This window comes from Alnus glutinosa, chromosome 8 (genome assembly GCF_958979055.1).
Source record: "Alnus glutinosa chromosome 8, dhAlnGlut1.1, whole genome shotgun sequence".
In the NCBI taxonomy this organism is placed as follows: Eukaryota; Viridiplantae; Streptophyta; class Magnoliopsida; order Fagales; family Betulaceae; genus Alnus; species Alnus glutinosa.
This window is the reverse complement of record NC_084893.1, coordinates 11,194,938-11,206,754: the sequence shown is the minus strand read 5'-3', so window position 1 is coordinate 11,206,754 and position 11,817 is coordinate 11,194,938. Positions and strand designations below refer to the sequence as shown.

Sequence of the window (11,817 nt, the reverse complement as noted above, 5' to 3'; positions counted from 1 at the left end):
AGGTTTTAGTGTTCAGGGTTTAGGGTTTTCTTATCGATGAATATAACTCCAGTTATGGAATTTTAATATCTAAAAGAGTTATTATATTAGTTAACGCATAAAGCCAATTAGGTTTTCCTCCTTGCCCTGTAATCCCTTTATATAGACAAAACAAAACAAAAACATGCATTCAAAGCACCATTGTAGTTAGACCTTAGGATGAGCCAGTGTAAGGTAATTCTATTTACGTGTTTTTTGTTTCTGTTATTTATTTATTCTTTTTTCTCTTTGGTTTTGCATTATGTGAGTGTAATCCTGTATTTATCTCAGAAGATCGATAAGTTAGACCCATTGTTTGTTTGCTTACTTGGTTATTATTTTGATATCATTATTTTATCCCTTTTATTTTGGGGAGAGGGGTACAATTAATCCACGTACGGTTCTATTTCATATTTGTTCCCAATCCCCGTTTAATTAATGCTTTCATCTGATTGTCATTGTGCACCACTTTTTAGTGGCACAGAAATAGTTTCTAGCTAGGCTACATAAATCTCAAAGCTGTAACTATTATTATCAGCAGACACATTTGATTACACACTAAAAAACTGCCTTGTTTTGGCGTTTGACATTTTTCACCCTGTGATCATCTTTTGCATTAATTCAACTCAGAGTGCTAATTTGCATATTGTTAATTTTTTTGGCGCATATATGGTCTGAATATAACAGGTCTTTCACACATATATGGCAAAAGTCTGTTTAGTATATGGTTGTCTTCATAGATGCCTTAACATATTTTTTCTTTGTTAATAAATATATATATATATATAATCGCCTAATGGGCTTCTAATTTTTCATTCGCCTCATGGCCCGGGCTTCTAATTTTTCCAATTCACTTCCTTTAGTTTTGCTCATTTCCTTATAGGCATCATCTGCCTCTACGCGAGTAGGGGGTGTTGCATCTTGAGTTCCAACAAAAAATAAAAAATAAAAAATAAAAAATAAAAAACCCTTTTGAAAATAGGTTGATTTTGTCACAGTTACATTTTTTTCTCTTACTTTTATTGTTTGCATGTTTGATTCTTGCATGCATTTGGAGTCTTCGTCTTGTTTTTGCATATCTTTAATTTCATGCCATTTAGAACTTAGGTTTGCATTCATCTTGTTTTGCATATCCTTAGAGTTACAAACTTACAAATTCAATCTTGGGGACTAGTTTATCTCCACCTTGAATTTGTAAACGTATTAGCATTGGATTCTAATATATACATGATAAAAAAAAGAAGCTATTCTTTTTACATTTTCTCTACTCCAAAAACAAGTATGCTAACTTAAGCATCGGAGTGTCTTTGGCTCTTGCCAAAGACTCTTTGACGATCTCTCTATTTTGTAGGCACACCATTCTCACATGCACCAGGAAAGCCCATCTCGATCCATTGGAGTTGCATTATCAAATGCCAATGTATCCTTTTAGAAGGTTTACCGTGAAGTCTGGTGGGTTCTCTTTGAGCATGTTTGAAAATGGTGCAGATAATGTGAATTTTTTATTTTGAAATGTTACTTAGCCAAAAAATGAAAGTATTTTGAAATGACATGTTAGTTTAGTCACTTTGAATAGGAAATATTTAACTGTGACTGTCACGCCCCCGTTTTGGTAAATAAGGGAAACGTGAGTTTGAGTACTAAAATCATAAAATGGAAGCGTGCAATTACAACAAATAAATTTAAAATTTCTACTCTCTTAAACCTTTCTATTTATAAATCTATACAAAATCATGAACTCCAAAAGGAACAAATCATACTATACAATATTAGGGTTTGGTTGGTTCATCACGAACTATCGCTCTCAGCGAGGTCTACGCCCTTACAAGAAAAAGTCTTCGTCTTACTGTTGTCATCTGGAGAGGGGTGGAGGAAGAAGGGGTGAGTTCGACAACTCAGTAAGGAAAATACAACACCAGGGGAAATAAAACATGCTATAAACCTTTATGCCATAATCTTTAGTCATACATAATGACAGATTTATTCTACTCACTGTTAAGAATTAATTTCACATATGATGAATTGCATAAAGTAAATTGAATTAGAACCTAAACCAATAGTATATTGATTTTAATTTATTTTAGATGATTTAAATGTATTTGAATATATTAAGATTACGATGATGTTTAGAAGTATGAATATGTGATTTTAGATTGAGTATAAGTTGGAGATTCAAGTTATGAAAATTTGTCTGAGAAGTGATATGCTAGGCTGTTTATGTTTCATAAGAAAACACATATTAAAGCATGATTCATAAAGTGAAATGTATTGTTTTAGGACAGGTGGCATGACATATGAACAATTAAATAGAATTTGTAGAATATGAATAATGGTATAAGAATGACAGTTTATAAATGAGAATGACAGTTTATTATGATCCAGTATACTCTTTTTATCAGTTTTCTCTTTATTCCTTTCTCTGTGGTTTAACCTCTTATAGACTCTACACCGCCAATTCCCGTGAGCGGCGCACGTTGGCTTTGTCCAAAGGACCTATAGACTCAGCCTGTCGTCACAGAGAAGAGTCGCCGGGTTGGGGGTCTTCCCTAGGTGAAGGCCAACCTCGGATGGTAGCACACACCGATTTACGGTATGCTTGCCATGCTACCCTATGGGTACCAATCCTAACTGTAGTAGTGCCTCAAGGTTAAACAATTACTGCACATAAACGTTTTCTGTAATACTGTAGGCTCTGCTTTATCTGTAAATTTTATTTCAAAACTGTAAGAGCCGCTTTTATAACTGTAGTCATGTGCAGAATTTAACTTTAGATTCTCTTTTCTTTCAAAACTGTATTCATAAATAGAGTCATTTATTTTGGAATGCTCTATAGTCATAACTTTCAAATGCTCTCTTTTTCATCATTGCATATTTCACAACTTTGAAATGCTCTTAATTATGACTGTGATTATGCATAAATCATAACTTTAAAATATGCTCTTAATCATAACTGTGAGTATGCATAATTCATAATTTTAAAATGCTCTTAGTCTTAACTATAATTATGCATAAATCATAATTCTTAAAAATGTTCTTAACTATGACTGTGATTATGCTCAAAATTCTTAAACAATATCATATGAGTAATAAAGCTTGGCATTAAAAATCGCATGAGCAACGCTTTGTAAAATTCCCCAACACTTTTTCAAAAGATTTATAATAAAATCTTGTTGGGGTTTTTCGGTGTTGTATCCCCTTACCTGGACTTTCCATTAGCGTCAGAATCGACCTTTTACCTAGATAAAACACAAGGATGAATTTAGAGGAGCGTTATGATATTTCAAGTTTAAAACTTAACTAAGATATCTTATATATATATATATATTCTACATACAAAATCTCTATTCTAAATCTACTACACTTATGAAGACCATATTTCTATCCAACTAATATTTCCCTAGATAGAAATTCATTTCAACGAAGAAACACACCATATAATTATCTAGAGAAAATATCAATAATCATCCCACAACAACTAAGCTTATAATCAAGCCTAAAGCCATGGTCAAAACTCAACTCTAGGAATCACAAGCAATCGGTTACACGGCTAAATCGGGAATCCAAATTCACAAAAATTCCCAAAACAGTACACAGTCAAACTCATAAAAATTCTCCATATTTATAAATATGGCAGAACACCTCAATTCACCCAACTCTCAGAGTGATTTCAGCAACTAAAATCAACACATCACTACTGACACATAAAATCAATACTTAAAACTTAGCTCAACCTAACAGTGGATTATTTCCATTCAGGAGTACACGGCCAATCTTCAAAACCCATAATACCACACAATCGGTTAAGAGACAAGAAACCCAATTCAGACTATAGCCAAAACAGGAGGAATATACATTCACTGCCAACAAACCGAAATCACACCCAATCAGTTCAACAAGCCTCAACTAGAATTACCCCACTGCCAAAACCTTTACAGCCAAATTAGAAACACCAAAACAGTCAGCAAACCCCCCCCATAGAATCTGTTATTCTTGATTAATTACCAATCCAAAATCAGCCGTCAATAATAAAAACAATAACATGTTGAACTTAAAAACTCTATAGGGGAATAACACTCAACCGGCCAAAACACCCATTCGGTCAAGCCTTTAGTCCAAAATCAGAGAAGACACAAGCAAAACCCACATCACAGTACACACAGCCGTCCAAAATCTCCATCAACAGAAAAACATGGCCGACACACGCACACAGATCCGAAACTGGGGATTTAAACCCAAATCATCAACTCCAAATTATACCCATTAAAGACTAAAAATCAACAAGATTGAACCAAGAATTAATCTAGTTTTACAAAACCACTTACTTATTGGGATTTCTCATAAATCCACCGGAAACCACGCTGAAACGGCCAAAAAAAAACCAGTTCTGGCAGTCGCCGGAAAAGTCGCCGGAATTTGTTTCAGATCACCGGAAAACATCTTTGAGCTTCACCGAAACATCACCGATAAAAGTTGCCGGATTTCGGCTCTGGGCACCGATCTTGGAGGATCGGGTTTCTGGGTGTTTCTGGTCACGGTTCGGCTGGGTTCACGGGTCACGATTCACGGGTCTCCGAGTCTCTCAGGTTGCGTGCTCACGGGCTCGCCGGAAATCGGCCTCTGCTCTGCTGGACGACGCCGACCCAGCTCACCCACCGGAAGTCCCGCTCCAGGCCGTCGGAAGTCGCGTCCTCCGGCGACCCATGGAGGACCAGCCTCCCCCGATTCTCTCTTCTCCGGTTCGGTCTGGGTCCACCACGATCGGCCCTCTCTCTCTCTCTCTCTCTCTCTCTCGATTGTGTTCTCTCTCTCTCGCCTCTGTTTCTCTCCTCTCAAGTCCCCCTCTCTGTTCTCAGGTATAAGAAGAAAAAGAAGAAACGAAGAATAGTAAAGAAAGAAAGAAGAAGACCAAGAAAGAGAAAGAAAATAAGAATTTTATAAAACAATAAAAGAACTTGTCGTGCAAGTTTTTCTTTTCTTTTCTTTTTTTTTTTTTTTTCTACAACTTACTTAATAAGTTAACTTACTTACTAAGTATATATATATATATATATATATATATATATATATATATATATATATATATAATTATTATTATAAAAAAAAATTGGGATATTACAGTGACTCCCTTCTTCCATTCTCTGTTCAAATAGATATAGTTATGATCGACAACACTAGAAGATATATTGGATGGTCTACTATTAATACCCCAGTAATAGAAAATAGTTATTGGAACGTATAAATTGAGTTTTGGAACCAATGGGTTAAACTGTAGATTGGTAGATGTTTGTTAGAATTCAGAACTATGAGTCCTACGGTCAACCATTTTGATTCTATTTTCACAATGGAATTCTCATTTGCTGAAAGTTTGTAGAATTAATGGTTAAAATAATTAGTTTGGGAGTAGGATTTTGTATTGCAAAGTCAGTATGAGATTTGTTTGTTTTCTTCATTCTTTATCCCCATATCTTTAAATTCTTTGAACAGATTGTCACAAGTTATGTAGTGAACATTAATCACAGTCCTTTGATTTCAAATTCCATCAACTTGATCCTTAGATAGTTCCTGTAATGACCCAGATTTTGATGCCGAGATTAAAATCCTGTTAGAATATTTTATGGCCAAAATAATAATCTGAGGGGTATTTTTAGAGATATGTGAATATTTATGAAAATATATTTTGATTTGTGGAATTTAATTTATAGACCTTAATTTTATAAGGAGACTTTGTTTTAGAGTATCATTTATATTACAGATGATTTAAAAGCATTAAATGATTTTATATAGGGCAATTGGATCTATTTTAATTCTTCTACGTGCCATTATTCCTGATATAAAGAACTTATATATATTATTAATAATAAATAAAATAGACTAATAATAGTAAGTAAGTCTTCATATTGGCCATAGAATGCTAAGAAACAAAGAGTTGCTGCGTCGTTCGCCAAGAGAGAAAAGAGAGAGACCGAAATGGAGAAAGAGGGAGACTGCATGAGAGAGGCAGAGATCCGGGAGAGAGACCCAAAAAGAGAGAAAACCGGGGATTGAGGGAGAATGCCGTGAGTGGCCGGAGACCCAAAAAAATCCATGGGTCGCCGGTGGTTGATGTTGTCGACGCCGTGGAGCAAAGGCGCCGGTGTTTAGTGGGTGGGTCGTCGTCGGTGACTAATTTCCGATGAATATTTTCAGCAATTTTCCGGTGAGCGAGGTAGATGTTTTCCGGTGATTTATGAGGAATTTCCAGTAGGTAATTTCAAATAGTTCGTCAAAACTCACTTGGGTTATAGATTGTTAATTTGTGTTGGATTATTATTAATGGTGTTTTTCTGGAGATGTTAATCCTTGTGATTAGCCTAGTATTGTCCTGTTCTTGGTTGAATATTAGTTCTGTTTTGTTGTGATGATTCAGGTGTGGATTTTGATCTCTGTGGGCTGATTACGTATTAACCGATTATGGGTATGTTAATGGTTGAAAATCGAGTTTGATGTGGATTCTTGGTGGTTGGTGATTTTTGGGTTATGGCCGAATTGGGTCTGTTCGGTGGGATGTTTCAGCCATGGATTGAGTGTTTTGTTTGATGGTTTTTGGAGCTTTTCGGTTGTTGATTTAGGATTGGTGTTACCGCTAAATTGCATTTTGTGTTGGCTATGAGGTTCGGTTATGGACCGATTGGGCATGGGGCAGTTGAGACATGAGGTTGATTTGGGTTGTTTTATGGTTTAATTATTCTTCTGTTTTGGATTTCAATTAGTTGATGTTTTTCTGGGTTGTGTTGATGACTTGAGAAGATGAGTTGTGTTAGGAGTTGAATTTATGGCTTTCAAGGATTCATGACTGAATGGAGGGATGATTTATTTGGGTGCTCTGTGTCTTAGAGCTTTGGATTGATGATGGTCTTCTGGTTTTAGTTAGAAAACTTGTGAGTTTTGGTGATATAACCTTGATTATAGTTAATTGTAATGAAGTAGTAAGAGATATTGGGATTTGGTTATAGTGATGCTTGGCTAATCTTTATGTTGGCCGAGTAAGTGTATACAGGTATAAGTTCCTGGTAGTATAAGGTTGAAGCCTGCTGGGTTGTGAATGGGTCCTCTACAACGTTGGGATAAAGAAAAGTGAATAACAAATAAGAATGCTGATAGAATATATATAATGTTAGAGAAATGAGAAAAAATGATTTACTATGAATTATAATAAAGGAATAAGTAAATAGACTATAGTTAGATTAAATTGAAATTGTTAAACCAACCTTTGGGTGTGTAAATCATTGGGATTCTATAATCTAACTATTCTAATGTTTCCCTAACTAAGGATAGTATTGGGTCAAACAGTTCAAGCCAAGGTGTTAAAATATTAGTAACTTTGGATATTTTGGGTAACAAAATTAATTAGGATAAATCATTAATCAAATTGGCATACAAAGAAGGATAACAGTGCTTGGCTTTTTTTTAGGAAAGTGAAAAAACCAAATAAATGGTTGAAGCGAGGAATTGCGAAAATAACCAACGAAAAAAGTGTATTGAGTCAGAAGTTCACCTTAACGGCCTACGAAACTTGTAAGTATAACTACTTACTGAGAAATGATACTATTTTACTTATTGAAGCATTTGTTAAAGTGTTGAGATATAATTATTTAAATTACATGAGCCTGAGTATTTTATGAATAACATGATTATATGTTTTAATTATTTTTACATGTATTAAAATAATTTGTGAAATGAAGGAGGATGATTATGAGATCAAAGGAATGACTTGAAGAGAGACATGTTATTGCACATTTTTGATTAATGAGAATAAAAGATAAATAAGAAACTAGAAGGTTTCCTATGTTAACTGTGGAAGTCGAAGGGCTCTTCCAGGTTAAATAAGAAACTATGAAGTTTTCCTATGTTAACTGTGGAAGTCAAAGGGGCCTTCCAGGTTTAAATAAGAAGCCAGAAGTTTGAGGGTGTTCTTAAGTTAATTGTGGAAGCCGAAGGGGCCTTCCAGATTAAATTAGAAATCAAAAAGTTTTAATGAATAATGTTTAAACTAGGAGCCGAAGGTGCTTCCTATAGACGTTAACTGAGGAGCCAAAGGTGCCTCCTGATAGCCGTAAACGAAAGGTTAAAGTCCTTTAGAAAGCCGGATGAGCCAGAAGAGTCTCTTAGAGAAAAATGAGAGAAGAATGCATTTTATAAAATGAATAATGTGATTTATATGTTTTGAGATTATTGAATTGTTTCATTAATTTATATTATATACATATGCATTTTATGTGTTGCAAGTACCATGTATATTGATATATGTATAAAGCCATACGTATTAAAGAAATGTCACTAAAAAGATAAGTGAATTTTATGTATTATTAAACAGTTCTACAGTGCTTATCTTACCGGCTATGAATTATGTAAAATGATTCTTTTTGGTAAACTGTAACTTTTATTATAATCACCATGTTGGAGACGTTTGCTAAAAAGATGGCTCATATTTGAAAATGCTCAGTAATTCCTTATACTTATTGAGACCGTAGACTCATTAATCCGCCTATGTAATTGTGGATCACAATTGCATAGTTATTGTGGTAGAACTTCAAGGTATGGAAAATTGCAGGAAAACTCATGGCAATGCTTAGATATCTTTTCTTGAGGTACTCAAGAGCCCTAGACTTATGAAGTTCTGATTTGAGTTAAATCGATATTTATAGAATTTGTTTTAATGCCACGTGTGGTATATTGTAGTGTTGATATATAAAGAGTAAGATTTGAGTTTGTAATGACTTTACAATGTGTAATAGAAGCTCTGGTATGTCTTATTGATGAGTCTATAAGATCAATTGAAAGTCAAAGCTTTATTGCTGATAATTTCCACTATGAGATGTATGAACTCTAATGTTATTGAAGTTGAGTTAGTAGTGCTTAGTGGAGATTGGAGATTTTCACTTTCATCTTTCATTAAGTAAAGGCGGGGCGCTAAAGTTCCTAATGTAACATATGGTGCTTGTGCAAGTTGTGGTTGTTTCTTTTAGTCATCTCCTTGGTGCAACAGTATAGGAACTAGTGCAGATAGGGGTTTTGACAAGAGGCGATATCCAACCATGATATAAGGGCAAGCATGGCACTTGTGAACAAAATGAAATTAAGGGCAAGCATGGCACTTGTGAACAAAATGAAATTCCACATAATTGTAGCATATGGCTTGTTGCTTTGGCCCTAAGGAAGGACAGGACATGGAAAAAAAAAAGAAAAAAAAGAGAGGCTAATATACTAGTCACATTGGATAAGCCTTTGCAGGAGAATTTTCCTTTTGTTCAATTGATTCTATGGAAATATAGTTACAAATTATGTGAACAGGTGTACTGATACAAAGGAAAAGGCGATGTTAATATATTCAAATTGCCATAGACTCATAGAACATCTCTTTTGGGGCATGAAATAGAAAGTGGGAATCTTCAATCGAGTTTCCTCTGAATCTTAGGGGTCTCATCGTATGCTAGCTCTTTGGTTCTCACCAAACAGAAGTGTTTTCCTGTTATGAGTGCGCTTCATTTTAGGACAATCTCTAGCCCTATGATGTGGTTTATATCTAAGATTCAATGTTAAACATTCTTGAATATTTCAAAAGCACCCAGGACATCTACTTCTAACCTCAAAGGATTGATTTCATTGGAATATGAAGTATTGATACTGCTATAGCAGCTACCTTTTTCATGGCATGAAATCTCAGAAGGATGCTTTAGCCCTTTAGTGATACTCCAAACTCTAGGTATTATGTCTCCGTAATAGTTCTATGCATGGGAATATAAAAGTGATCTCCACGAATAGTAATTTAAAGAACATAGAAGACTCACCTCACCGGCTTAAGATCTTACTCGTAAGACTTGATTTGAAATTTTAGTGTTTTCAAGTTCTGTTATTCAAGATGTTATTTACTTTATTCATTTCATCAATTGGGCTCTTGTTTTTCTTTTCTATGGTTAAAATAGTGACTATCTATAATTTCAAATTTGAAACACGAGTGTCATCTCAAGAACACCTAGCTAGAATTAAGCATATGATCTTATTCTATCCTGTCTATGACTATTATCTCACTTTCAGTCTTACGTTACGGTCCTAGCACATTAATAAATACTAGGAGTGGTTTTCTTAATGCGTTTTCTCTCTTTCAGTATTGGCAGTGAATAGGGAAAGAGGAACATATTAAAAGCATATGCAAATGGCTGCTACTAGTAACACTGATTTGGAACCCATTCGAAAACTTCAAGTAACATCAGATAGCCATATGCCAGCGGCAGCTGCTGATAACTCCAATTTGGAAACCATTGGAAAACCTCAAGTCATAAACCTAGTAGGGGAGAATCATGCTTCAAGTGGCAAAAAAGAAGTGGTGATGCGGGGAAAAATACAAAAGGAACCTGTTGAGTGCACATCCATCTTTGTAGAGCCCATGAAGTGGATGGAAACAGGTGATTTATTCATATTGTCTTTTGTTGCAATTTATAATGTTCACAAAATGCTAGTTTTAGCTTTGATTTTGAGTTGGCCAGTACAAGAAGGTTATGTGCAAGAGAGACTCCATTGCATGGGCTGCAAAGGCCGCTTGGATTACTTCAACTGGGCAGGTATGTAGTGCAGCTGTGGAGCTTGGGTTAATCTTGCATTTCAGCTGCACAAAAGTAGATTAGATGAGTGTCATATATGAGGCGAGCCACTCTTATTGCTTCAGGGTTGTGGGAAGTTCTAGTAATTATGCTGGCGAGAGAGGATAGAGCTTCTGCTTTATTGTTAGTAGCATATAGGTCATCCAATTTGTGTAGCTGAAAATAGTTCATAGAAGTTTATTATGTCTGGGACTCTGGATGACTGATGGAGGCAAGAGGATCTATAGACAACTCTAGAGAGAAAGGGGAGCTTCTCTCTTGGAGAAGAGAGTAAGGGGAACTTCTCTCTCAATGAAGAGAGAAACTCATAAAAGGAGAGCATGTATGAAGGAGAGTTGGAAAACGAGGAGGGAAGAACCATGACCATGCTAATTTCTCCCTCCATTTTGCAAAGCCTTCACTACTTGCAATGCTTCACCTTTCATTTGAATCTTCTGGAGCCCCAAGTCTTTGGCAAAAACCACTACTGCCAAAGTTACTACTGTTTCAGCAACTATAGGATCTGTAATATAAGGTCTCAAAGAGATCATGGTTGCCAAGACACAGCCTTGACGGTCTCTAATAATGACACCCACACCCATTCTCTGCTTCGTTTTAGCCACTGCAACATCCCAATTGACCTTGGCCGCACCCACAAGAGGAGCATTCCATCTATGCCTTCCCACTTGTCGGTCGACTACTTGTTGATCACGCTCTCTTGAAACAACTTGTTTATATTCATCCAATGTCTATTTTTTTTCTTATTCATATTTGTATTTGAGAATTGAGATCCCCTAGTGAAAAGATTTGAAACAGTTTTTGCCCTGATTTGAGAAGTCTATATGACCTGAATAAATTATAATCTTGACTGCTATTTAGCATAGGTTTTTGACCATGTCATCTAGTGTACAATTTAGAAGAGGATGAATTTGCGTTAATGGTGGTGTTGGCATGGAAGATATGGCTTGGTAGAAACTTGATGGATAGTTTTTGGGGGCAGTTTACCCATCATTCTCAACTTCCTTTTCGCCTTACCTTGAGGGCACAGTGGCTTCGGCCTTCTTTTATAGGAATAATCAATCGCTTAGCTTCTTCGTCATTGCTTCCCAGATTTGTCAAATGAGTGAGCCTGGAATAAAAAAGAGTTGAAATCAGATCGACATTATTTCCAGTAAATACATAT

General features: G+C 35.5%; 1 long non-coding RNA gene and 1 pseudogene across 1 annotated transcript; one reads left to right on the top strand and one right to left on the bottom strand.

The window, feature by feature from the left end:
* Window positions 1-1,585: 1,585 nt before the first annotated feature.
* On the bottom strand, window positions 1,586-4,928 carry LOC133875432 (uncharacterized). The gene is made up of 3 exons (XR_009901454.1): window positions 4,341-4,928; window positions 3,219-3,254; window positions 1,586-1,874 (listed from the first exon to the last, which is right to left on the bottom strand). It is a non-coding gene; the product is annotated as an uncharacterized LOC133875432 (long non-coding RNA).
* Window positions 4,929-8,616: 3,688 nt separating this feature from the next.
* LOC133876116 (probable inactive dual specificity protein phosphatase-like At4g18593) lies at window positions 8,617-11,527 on the top strand (annotated as a pseudogene).
* Window positions 11,528-11,817: the final 290 nt, after the last annotated feature.